At 40.0% G+C, this 12,166-nt stretch overlaps 1 protein-coding gene across 2 annotated transcripts in view; it reads right to left on the bottom strand.

The window, feature by feature from the left end:
• The window catches only part of brinp1 (bone morphogenetic protein/retinoic acid inducible neural-specific 1), a 324,767-nt gene that overhangs the window by 303,506 nt on the left and 9,095 nt on the right, over positions 1-12,166 (bottom strand). The window contains exon 2 of one of the 2 annotated variants that reach the window (XM_059638168.1): positions 8,086-8,259. The exons of the other annotated variant lie outside the window; for it this stretch is intronic. The gene's annotated coding sequence lies outside the window, so the exon portion shown is untranslated. The remainder of the gene's footprint in view (positions 1-8,085; positions 8,260-12,166) is intronic. 2 annotated transcript variants of the gene reach the window in all.

The following is a 12,166-nucleotide window of genomic DNA, read 5'->3' as shown; positions in this document are numbered from 1 at the left end:
ATATGAGTACCATTTAGAAAGATTACCCTCTGCTTCCTGCAGTGAGAACAATGAGCATTTCATTCACATTTACTAAATTAGGCCACACTCAGAAGCCTTCCAGTGCACAATATGTTGTTGCTGGGATACACAGATATCACTAATTTAGTGATAATCAATCTTACTTTTACATTTCAGTTTGTGTCAAGAAGTGACCAGATTAGTCTTCGTAGAGCGGCTGAGGATGAGAAACTGCAGTAGACAGATTCTGGGTTTGCATCTGAGAGCCTTTGAAGAATTTATCCAGCAGGAAATCAAATTTTGAAAATCACAAGGCAAAGCAATTCAGTGCGGTTCAAAGTCCCATGTTGGGTCACGCCAAGCCCTACACACTAATGCGCAGTTTAGGGTCTCTGCACTGAACCACTTTGTATTACAGGTCCCAAGGCAGCGAACAGTCCAGTTTCTAGGTGGATCACTGTGGTAACAAATCACTTGCCCTAATCATCACTCTTTTGAACATCTGTCTACTAATGATGGCTTTTGACGTTAATAGTGAACGATTATATGTCAGAATTTAAAATTGCTGCTCTATTTGCCAATTTGACAAATAAGCATCAGAACCATTTTATTTGGGCAAAATCAACAAGACTAATTACTGCAATGGCTCTCTTTTTTTTTGTTTGGTCAATATTATGATACACAAGACTCACAGCATTGATGTTAATGAAACTACAGGATTTGTTTGTGTGATTTTTAATTAATAATTGTGCCATAATGTACATTGTGAATAAATTGCTTGGTCAGATTCTGCTTGGAGAATAGCATTCATTTTTGGACATCACAACCCAGGAAAAATATGGATATGTTTAATCCACCTGTCCAGATGAGTTATGACAGTCTCTGGAGTAAGTAGGATTTGAACCTAGGCCTTGTGGCTCAGAAGCAGGGACATTGTGCTGCATGAGCCCTCAGAGGAAGTATATATACTGATTTTTAAAGTGGATGCAACAAAGATTCATTCACCAGAATAATAGTGGGTTCCAAGGATTAAATTGAGTTCAGATGCATACACTTAGCTCGTACTCCCTTGAGGATCAGAGACTGTAAGGTCTCCTAATTGAGCTGTTTAAATGTCAAAAGAATTCAACAGGATAGATACAGAGAAGTGAATTCTGCTGGGAAGGAGTCAGGAACATGGAAAATATTCATAAATTTATAGTTAGGTCATTTGGGAGTGAAACCAGCAAACACATCTACATGCAAATGGCATCAGAATTCTGGAATTCCCGACATCTTAAGGCAGTGAACACTGGGGTAATTTGCGTTTTCAAAAACGACACAACCAGATTTTTTTGTCAAGTGGCTATCAAGGAATATGGAGCAAAGGCTGATAAAAGCAGTTGATATACAGATCATGTACTAGCTGAACAGTGTAGACTTCAGCAGCAGAATAGCTTAGTCCTGTTTCTAATCTCCCACATTGCTCCCAAATGCAATTTTTCCCCTCACCGATTCTGTCACTTTTTCATTCTAGTGCCTAATCTTTTTGCCCCTTCTAACCAACCTCCATTTACCAATTCTTTATCCTTTCTACTGTGGCCAATGCTCCTTTAAACTTGTTGCCCTTTTATCTAAAGCTTAAGACAAAATCTCAAGACACACTTTTCTTCCCCAATTTACAACCAGGTCTTTCCTTCTGACAGATTTTCCTTCCTCCCATAAAGCTTTAACATATCATTTATTGCCATCTGATCATGTTCTTTACCTGTTCATCTGAATTTCTAGCCTTGGTGTTGTTCCGTCTAATAAGCCAGGAACCTTTACATTTTATATTAAAAGATAAAGGCAAAGAAATAGATCATCTGACTTCATTTCTCCCAATTATGCCTGAAGAAAGAAAGAACTGCATTTAAAATGGTCATCTCGAACCTTAGCAAGTCCCACCTGATGCGCAGGTACTTGTAGTCACTTGGTTAAGTAGAGAAAGGACAAACCCCATCTCAAAGTCTCAGTGACATTTGGAATATCAAGACATGCAAACTGCTTGGCGAATTCATTCATCTCACTGAAATGAGCATCTCTAAAAAGATCAGCATTGATGGGACTCTAAGTGACATTGTAAAGAACAGGAGCTAAGAACATATTGTAAGTACTGCCACGATTCAAAAGTTTGGCACAGCTTGTGTGCAGAGATATCAAGGGCAACTCATATCTCAAACATCTCTTGTTTGCCCCCTCCATCCTCTCCCCTTCCCATCCTCTTACCTCAAATTTAGATAATTAACAAACTCTCCTTGACAGCACTGTGCTTCTCTAGATTAATCATAAAGCTGTTGTTCCTAACAGTTTGGAATGCCTGTCGGGATTGCTAATTAGCGTTAGGTCTAATCCCAAATTAAATTGTTTTAAATGTCAATCACAGACTAAATTAGGGAAAATTTTACTTTCCTTCACTTAAGGGTTATTAAATGAGTCAAATCACATCATCGTCTGATCCCTGCAACTAGCAAGCAGCACACAGCGAGTTTCCAGCTATTCCCCCATGGCCCAGAAGTGTGGAAGCTCTGCACAAGCCACGTGTGCAAAATAAAGACATGCATTTACGTATAGCACATTAATGAATTGTTGAAACATATCCAAGTGCCATACACAACAAATTACACATATTTTAATTTACTGGTACTGTAAAGTTACAAGTAGCATCCAATCTGGAATGATGAGAGCTACTAGCCATAGAGCAAACAGACAGTTACATTGCTGTTTTGCAGGTCCCTGTTGAGACAGAGTTATGGCCAGGACTCAGAAAGGAATCTTCTTTGAAGAATGAAAATAAAAGCATTTGCATTTTTATGGCACTTTTAATGGCCTCAGAATGTCCCAAATGGTTTTAGAGCCAATAGAGAATTTTCTTAAATGCCATTTCTGTTGTATTGTAAAGGTGCCAACTCGAATGACATACCAGCTATATTAATAATGGTTATGAGACTACTGGACTGTCAAAGAAACCCATCTGGTTCACAAATCTACTTCAGAGGAGGAAATCAACCATGACTTGGTTCACGTGACATGTTGAGTTCAGACTCACAGCCATGCATTTGACTTTGAACTAACCTCTGTAAGCACGGTGCTCAGAGGGAAATTAGGGCTGAGGGATAAATGCTGGCCTTGCAAATGATGCTCACATCCCAAGATTGCACAGAAAATAAGACATGCACAGCAAGGTCTCACAAACAGCAGACAAAAGAAATAACTCCCTGATCATCTGCTACCTTCTGGAGTTGTCTGAGGGATAAACATTTGCTGTGACATCAAGAGAAGATCAAAACCAGTTACTACATCTACCTGAATAAACAGTTTCTTGGTTTCACAAATTCAAGAAACTTGATGGCAGCCAAAAACAGGGATAAAGCACACATGAATTCAACTTATATCACATAATTCAATGACATATCATAATATGAGAGCACAGGTATCTGAGTTGCCAGTAGAAGTGGGACCCCATTGTGGTACACAGGCTTGGAGCACCACGGAACAGACATTGGTCCTCCAACAAACCTCAACTTCTTTCGAAAAGCAGATCAACAGGTAATTTCTGATCTCCTGCTCGGCCCTTCTGTTTTTCCTATAATTTCACCCTCCACCTTGAATACTACCAGTTACTGAGGAATTTCAAGTATGGCCAATAGAGTGTGAGTTTCTGCCAGTGTAAAGAAAATGATGGGCTCCTTCACTCTGATCCTAACATCAATCGGTGTTCAACAACAGACTCCCAGCAGATGCAACCCAACATTAAGCCTGGATTTATGATTCCTCTATCTGCAGCTGCTATCTCATTTTAAAATATGCAGTGCATGGAAGCTTGGACTAATATGATCTGATGGAGTCCTGTGCAACAGCTTCTGTTAATCTGCCAAAATACCTTATCATGTACAAAATGATTGAAATTTTTACTTTGTGAACATGTGAAAATGATAGCTGGAATAAAAACCTGTTTGTCAAGTCTGTCCCTTAGCCATACGGGCTTGAGTACCAAGTCAAGACACTTCAACGAAAAATCTATTGGCTGTTCATATTGACACCATCCCAGACACAATATTCAAAGTTCAATTAATAACTCACGGAAACGACAATATTTAACAATGATTATAACACAATAATGTTAAAATGCTCTCACAGCTTTTGAACAGCATTAATTATGCATGTGAATAGCGTAAGATCTTCTGATACCTCCAAACCCTCAGGTTAAATTACCGCCAGCTGTCTCTCTCTAATGAGAGAACAACACAACAGTCAAACACAGAGAATGGGAAAAAGGAAATTAGTGCACTGGAGAATGGTGTATGTTGAAAAATGGGCAATCCCTTGGACTGGTCAAAACCACTTCAACAAATTAGCAGGGGTCGGAATAAACAGACGGCAAAGGAGTGGATGGATGTCGGGTTAAAGGCACTAACTAATGGCCAGTAAAACAAGTACAATTTGCAGTATTATAACGGAAAGCCTAATCCTTGACCAAATCCAACACTTAAAGGGTAAGGTTTAAGGTGCACTAGCATAGAGGTTATGTCACCGAACTCGAAACTCAAAAACCATGACTAATAACCTGGAAAACAATTTTAGCTGTATAAGAGAATAGTTTTATTTTTCTCAGTCATGGGATGACAGCATTCCTAGTCAACCCAGCATTTGTTGCCCATTCCTAATTGCCCAGAGGGCAGTTAAGAGGCAACCATTTTGCTGTGGGTCTGGAATTGTCTGAAGGATAAACATTAGCCATGACATCCAGAGAAGATCAAAAGCAGTAACTTGCATCTATCTGAATATACTGCTTCTCAGTTTCATCAATTCAAGAAACTTATGGCAGCCACAGGCCAGACCAGGTAAGGATGGCAGTTTGCTTCCGAAAAGGGCAATAGTGAACCAGATTTTTCTTTTTTTCTGACAATTGACATTGGATTCATGGTCATCATTAGATGCTTAATTCCAGATTTTATTTTTATTCAATTCAAATTCCACCATCTGCATTGGTATAATTGGAACTCAGATCCTCAGAATACTGCCTCAGGCTCTGGATTAATAGTGCAGTGATAATATCAATAGGCTATCATCTCCTCACGGTTTAAACATGCTTAACATCATGTGATTAAATCCCACCACTGCAAATACTTCAATTCAATTAAATAAATAACTCCGGGGAAAAAAAATGCCATTCAGTAATGATGACCAGAACTAATTTGGTTCATGAAAATCCTTTGAGAAAGAAAACCTGCCATCCATATTTGGTCTGGCTTACACACCAATCTAGACCGACAGCAACATGAATGGCCCTTCTATGCTACGAAGTGGCTTAGAATGCCACCCATGTGTTCAAGATGGCAGCTCATCACCACCTTCTCAAAGACGATAAGGGATAATTGCTGGTCTTGCAACTGTTGTAACATAGCTGAAAAAACTGAAAAGTGCATGTGAATACTACTACCTACAAGTCTCCATCCAACTATACATCATAGAGGTTTGGGTGTATGTTGCTGTTGTTCCATCCGAATCAAAACTCTTCTAACAGTCTCCAGAACAGCACCTTGGGAGTCCCAGCACTTACAGACCACAGCATTTCAGGAAGTTCTCCTCAAGGAAAACTGAGACGGCGAATAAATATCAACCTTGATAGTGAATTTCATATCCTGAGAATGGATAAAAATGAAGTTACAGAACAGAACAGAATCAACTGGAAATGTGCGACAGGTCACTTGGTACCTCTGGGGAGAAGAATTAAGTTAACATTATAAGTCCGTCTGATCACCTACTCTAATAGAGGGCTGATATCTGCAATGTTAACTGGTCTTTTCTTGTCGGAATTGTCAGCTGATCCACATTTGTGTTTCAACATTACAATCTCACTGATAATCCAGAAAGTCAAGAGGAACGTCAACATAGTGAGAAAACAGGAATGATGTGGCCAACATTAAGTGACAGCAACTCAGACAGGTGGAGAAATGGACAACTAGAAACACTGCAGAACACACAGACTGGCAGTGTGGGATGCCTGTAGACATCAAAGTGGAAGTGTACGGTAAACTGATCAATGGAACTATTCACTCTTAAGTTAACCTCTGAAATAGTCACAGAGGATCATCACAAATAAATTAATCACACTAAAGAGTGGAAACAACATAATGCAGTTGTTGGCGTCCATGATGAAATAACAATATATCTGGACTGTTTCACAATTGAAACACTGAGGCTGAGAACCTCACATTTTAACCAGCTCCCAGCAAACTCTGCAAATTAAAAAGAACTCTCAATCTCCCAGCTGTCCTCCCCTGTCAACTAGATTGGCATAATTGCTCCCATCCTCAGAAATGTTCACTCCATACCCTCCCACTTCTGCCAAGGTTCATCACCTTCACAATTGGAATGTGCCCACTAAGCACCACCCCATTCCCCCAATTCATCTTCTGGACTCTCTGACTACTGTCTGTCCAATGTCAAAAGAACCTGTATGTCACAAAGAAGCAGAGAAGGGACAGGTTGGGCTTTGTCATTGGATGAGAGGGAGCAAGGGTGTAGGGGTTCAGGTTATAGACACAAGGGCTCTTCAGTAAAATAGCAAGAGGTGCCTCCCCACTGTGCTCGACACTGAATCTTCACTGAGGCAGCATCAGAATATTGAAAGATTCCAGTATAAAACGGCAAAAGGGCAAATTAAATAGTAGGCTACATCATAGGCTCATGTTCTGTTGCAGAATTGAATTCTGGACACTGATTTGGGAGGGGTGGGGGCATGACATCCTTATATTATAAGTGAATTTGTGGTACATTAATCAGTGTTGTGTCTGACTTCTACAGTATTTACACAGAATTGAGGAGGCCATTTGGCCCATTGTGTCCCTACTGGCTCTCTGAATTAGCAATTCACTTGGTGTGTTTTTGCTTGCCCTTTCCCTGTTATTGTGTTTTCTATTTTTCCCATAACAGTCGACTACCATTGGGAATGAACCTGCCACTACCAGTTGTTCAAGCAGCTCAGTCTAAGTCTTGACCACTTGTTAGATAAGGAAGATTTCTTTTCCGTTTACTTCTTATCCTAATTATTTTAAATTTGTGCCCCAGGGAACAGCACCACGGCCCCAGATTTTAAAACATCTAAACAGTGTTGACCTGCTTTTGCAAAAGGAACAATGTATGAAATCAGCCCTCTGGTGGACCGGGCTCGAAGGGCCAAACAGCCTACTCCTGCTCCTAGTTTTTATGTTCTTATGTGTCTCCTGTGCTTCTTAAGGCAGTATAAATAATCCAACAAATACAACAGTGAGACAAAGCCAACTGAAAACTGAGAAACTGTTTTATGTTATATGAAACACATAAATTAATACACAACATGTTTGCTGTGAATTCAATCCATGCCCTCTGCTTCTTGTAATACCATAAACAATAAACCATGCAATCTTTGCTCTTGATATGAATCTCTGATTTTAAAGTATACAGGACAGGTATTCATTTAGAACCAAAGCCTATGCCTCAGACCCTGATTTCAATGATGTGAAGCTGAATGTAAAGAAACTGACCCTAGGTCTTCGAAGAATATAAACAGGTCATTCATTCTCTAAGTCCTATTCCCTGGGCATAGCTACCTAGATTATGTAACTTCCAGTGTTCTTACCAAACAAAAATAAAATTAATTCCCCAATCTTTCAATTTCTGCTCCATTTTGATAGCGACCCAAATTTGAACTAATAGCAAAAGCAAAATATAGCAGATGCTAGCAATTTGAAGCGAACACAGACTGTTGGAGAAACTCAGTCAGTGTGGCAGCATTGGTGGGGAGAGGAACAGAGTTAACGTTTCTGCAGAACACTGTTCTGTCAAAGAATCATACTGGACTCAAAACGTTAACTCTGTTTTTCTCTTGGAACATATGCCGCCAGACCTGCTGAGTTTCTCCAGCGTTCCCTGTGTTTGTTTTCAGATTTTAACCATGCTTTGAGTGTTTCGTGTCACCATTGAAAACTTTGATTTTCATTTTTAATGTAATGTCCCTTTGATAAATAACACCACCGATAGAGGAAATACTACTTTATCCACCTTATCCAATAGTTTACCCACCTCAGTTAATCGACCATTTTCAAAAAGAGTATACAATGGAGAGTGCAGATACAAAATTGGAGTGGCATATGGTCTCGGTGTACTGCCACAGGCACACAGGAGGAATTTGTAATGTTGGGGTTGGGGTGGCTCTGTTGTCTTCAGTGGTCAGCTGCACTTGGATGACAGTAGCTCCTGTAAAAGTGAGTCACATATGCGAGGCAATCAATGGGAAAGGCAAGGCTGATCAAACCGAATGCTGTGGAACTCTGCAATGAACAAGGACAAACAGAGCACCACAGGCACAATTACAGCCTCTCTCACTGGTGCTTGAATAAATTCTGTGGGCTGATTGATTGAAGAGACTCGACAGCCCCAATAATACTGCAGTACAAAGATGCATATTCACATGACTCCCCGATAGGAATTAATCCAGACCTCTGTCTATCAGCCAAAACAATTTGTGCAAGAAAATAGCACTGAATCTGAATAAACTACAAAGCTGACTCGTTAAATCCAAAGTAGTTGCTGGTCTCACAATTTAAAACCACAACATTGTGCCAATACAGTGACCGTAGACCCATTGAACACAGGGCTATTTTAAGTCTGGCAGGGTTCCACAATAACAGCCTGGTTCAGATGGCACCACCCATCAACTGCTTTGTCAAATCATCTCCGGGATAGTAACCACTGATGCAAGAAACAATTTTAGAACAAAAAAGAAAAATTAGCAGTCAAATGTCACCCATTTAAACCATCTCAGCAGCACTTAAATACATGCAACCTTGTTCATGTTGCTGGCAGTGTCTGCATTTCATTTTTGAGCAGCCGAAGTTGCTAATAAAGTGACACAAATAACACAATGCGAATTTTCAATGTAATAGCTGCGTAATGATAATGTCACTGGACCAGTAATCCAATGCAGAAATCCAGGCTAATACTCTGGGGAGTTGGGTTGAAATCCCAATGATGATATTAAGAGAGCACAAATTGAAAGCCGGCTTCCATAAGGATGTCACAGCAAATATCATTGATTGCTGTAAAAACCCAGGGAAAGGATCTGTAGGAAGGAAATATACCATTCTTACCCGGTCTAGTTGACATGTGAATCCAGACCCACAGTAATCTGAATGACCCTTAACTACCTTCTCAAAAGTCTTAGCGAGCTTCTCAGTTCAAGAAATGGGCAACAATTGCTGGTCTTATCAGTAAAACCCATATTCAATGAAAGAAAAAAGAAAATAAAATCCGATGATCACAACAGTAACATTCTCTATTACTGCACCAAATGCTAAGATTTTCACAACGTGTTCACTGAAAGCAAGTTCCTTGATGATGTACATTTATCATCTTTCATCCAAATTTTGGACAGGTTGACCTTCTTTGTCCTACTTCTAATTGGTGACACTGAGACATTTTAGCTGCAGAACAATGCCAAGTTTCCTGACCCATACATTCATTAAAATACCAATGATGTCATTGTGTGTGCTGGCTGCATTGGGAGTTCAATGATGTGCTGTGAAAGGTTCAAGTACCCACTACAGATCAGGTTGACATTACTTATCAGGAAATAAGTGATGAGAAACAGGTTTTTGGTTAAATTCTCTTGTCACGTTTAACATTCTGTGGTTGACCTATGAATCAAATCATGTACTGAGAAGCCGATAATTCCACCCAAATGCCACACAGGTCATTTGATTTTGAAAAATACCTTGCGCCTCAATTCTGCATGCAAGTTTCCAGTCTCATCGAAGCAACCTTCCAAAGAGGGATGTCCCTCATGTTGGGAGCATGTACGAAGGAACACTGACATGATTAGATAAGGATGAAGTTCTGGGTTCATTATTTTTCACCCAGATATTCATGCAAAGAAAAGTAACAAAGTTGTGCAGTACTCAGGAAAAGAGGCACCATCTTTTTGATGAGATATTGAACTGAAGCCCCTTCCACCCTCTCAAGTAGTAATGAAAGATGCCAAATCACCATTTCAAAGAAGAACAGGCAGGTTATCTCCAGAATCCTGTTCAATATTTATCCTTTAATTCAACACTGTTTGAGCAAGTAATTGATTATTACATGGTGAATATGGGATCTTGCTGTGCACACAATGTTTGCTGCCTCTCCTACACTGTACAGAGGCAAATTTCAAAAGTATGTCACTGACTGCAAGTCACACAGGAAGTTCTGGTCAAGGAAGGCAGTAATTTGCTTCTAGATTTTGAGCTCAGACGGAACAATGGGGTGAAGGTACTGAGTCTAGTTGTATCAGAATGTCTGGAGTCAACTAAATTTGCATAAAGGAGTATGAGAAGTGTTGGGAAATTGCCTGCAGAATATAAATCCTGCAACAGCTTGGAGAGATTGCATATTCAATCTGGAGATTGGAAAAAAACCTTGAGAGGAAGGTGTGATCAAATTCTGGAGAAATAATTAGCGCCCATGGATTGCTCATGAAGCTGTAGCAGAAGTTGATTGACAGGTTTTGAAAACAGCCCTCGATAAGGAAGGCAATAAGCAGTGACAGCGAAAGAAAGCAAGGTGACGTAACTGCTTTGCTATTCCACAGGCTTCAATGGAGTAGGAATATCAGAAGTGGCGGCTAATAACCAGCCACTTAGAAACAATCTATTATATAACACTTGGTCAAAAATCACACAACACCAGGTTATGGTCAACAGGTTTATTTGAACACACAAGCTTTCGGAGCGGGGCCCTTTCCTCAGGTGTAATGGGAAAGGAAGTGTCAAGACACAGAATTTATAAATAAAAGGTCAAAGGTCATGTAAATTGATGCCAATGTATATAAGCCTAAATTGACTGGCTGACTCCAGCCAATTTCGGGATTAAATACATTTGCATCAGTTATATAATCCTTTAATCTTTTACTTATAAATTCTGTCTTGATGACTCTTCTCTCATTACACCTGAGGAAGAGACAACATGTGGAAAGCTTGTGGGTTCAAATAAACCTGCTGCACAATAAGCTGGTGATTTTTGACCTTGTCCAACCCAGTTCAACGCTGGCACCTCCACATCACATAACACTTGTTGAGGGCTTCTGCAACAACATTTCTTGAGTGCACTAGTTAATGTCAGCTTCTCTGATCATTATCACTCTGATGTGGCGTGCTCACAGCTAGTTGTAACCTCTCAACAAGGAACCAGTGTGGTTCCCTGAATAACACATGTAATCCTTTGCTGTAGCTGTCCAGAGCGATAGCATGCCCCAGAATATTCAGTACAGCCTTATGTCACTCATAGTCCATTTTGAAACACACAGAGGAGTAATAGTAAAGTCACTGGGCTAGTAATCCAAAACCTAGTTTGATGTTCTGGGAGATTTGAATTCAATATAATTCTGGAATTAAAAGGTAGTCTAATGGCATCCAGACAATCACCACTGATTGTTATTAGTAAACCATTTGGATCACTGATATCCTTTTGGGAAGGAAGCCAACATCCTTACATGTGACTCCAGACACAGTACAGTTGACGATTAACTACAATTAGTCATAGACAACAAATGCTACATCTCATGAATAATTCAAAACAAAAATAAAGTCACCCCAGTCCCAATGGACCACATGGCTGCTCTCTCATGAGACAGAGATATTTGGTGGTGAGTTTAACCTGAGGACACAATACTCTTTCCAGAGGAAAATTGAAGCTAAATTGAGGGATGTCAAGAATCCACCACGCGTCTTAAATGGGAGAATTGCTCCTACTCCCACATTGATGCAATATAGATGCCACAAGCTGGTTATCTTTGCACTGCAGTGTGTAGACTGGATCCAACAGACTCATGAGCACCATTGGGTAGATCTTACATTGGTGGCCTACTCCCTAATCGTGACGAAATACAATCCTGCAAACTGGGCTTGTCAACAAGCAGCAACACCAAACACAGAAAAAAGAAAATCTTGTGCTTGTGTCAGTTAAGCACTGAAAAATGTAATTTTTTTGGAGTTGTAAGTTGGTAGCGGATGAGCAAAGGTTATAAAGAATCCCTTTGAAAGAAATGAAGACCTGACACTGCAGCTTGAGAGGCCATGCTCTGCACAAACGGGCTACAGTACATCAGTGACTGCACTCAAAATTGCCT

The sequence above is a fragment of the Stegostoma tigrinum genome, chromosome 29 (genome assembly GCF_030684315.1).
Source record: "Stegostoma tigrinum isolate sSteTig4 chromosome 29, sSteTig4.hap1, whole genome shotgun sequence".
Lineage (NCBI taxonomy): Eukaryota > Metazoa > Chordata > Chondrichthyes > Orectolobiformes > Stegostomatidae > Stegostoma > Stegostoma tigrinum.
Note: the sequence above shows the minus strand (reverse complement) of the source record. Positions and strands in the feature narration are given on the sequence as shown.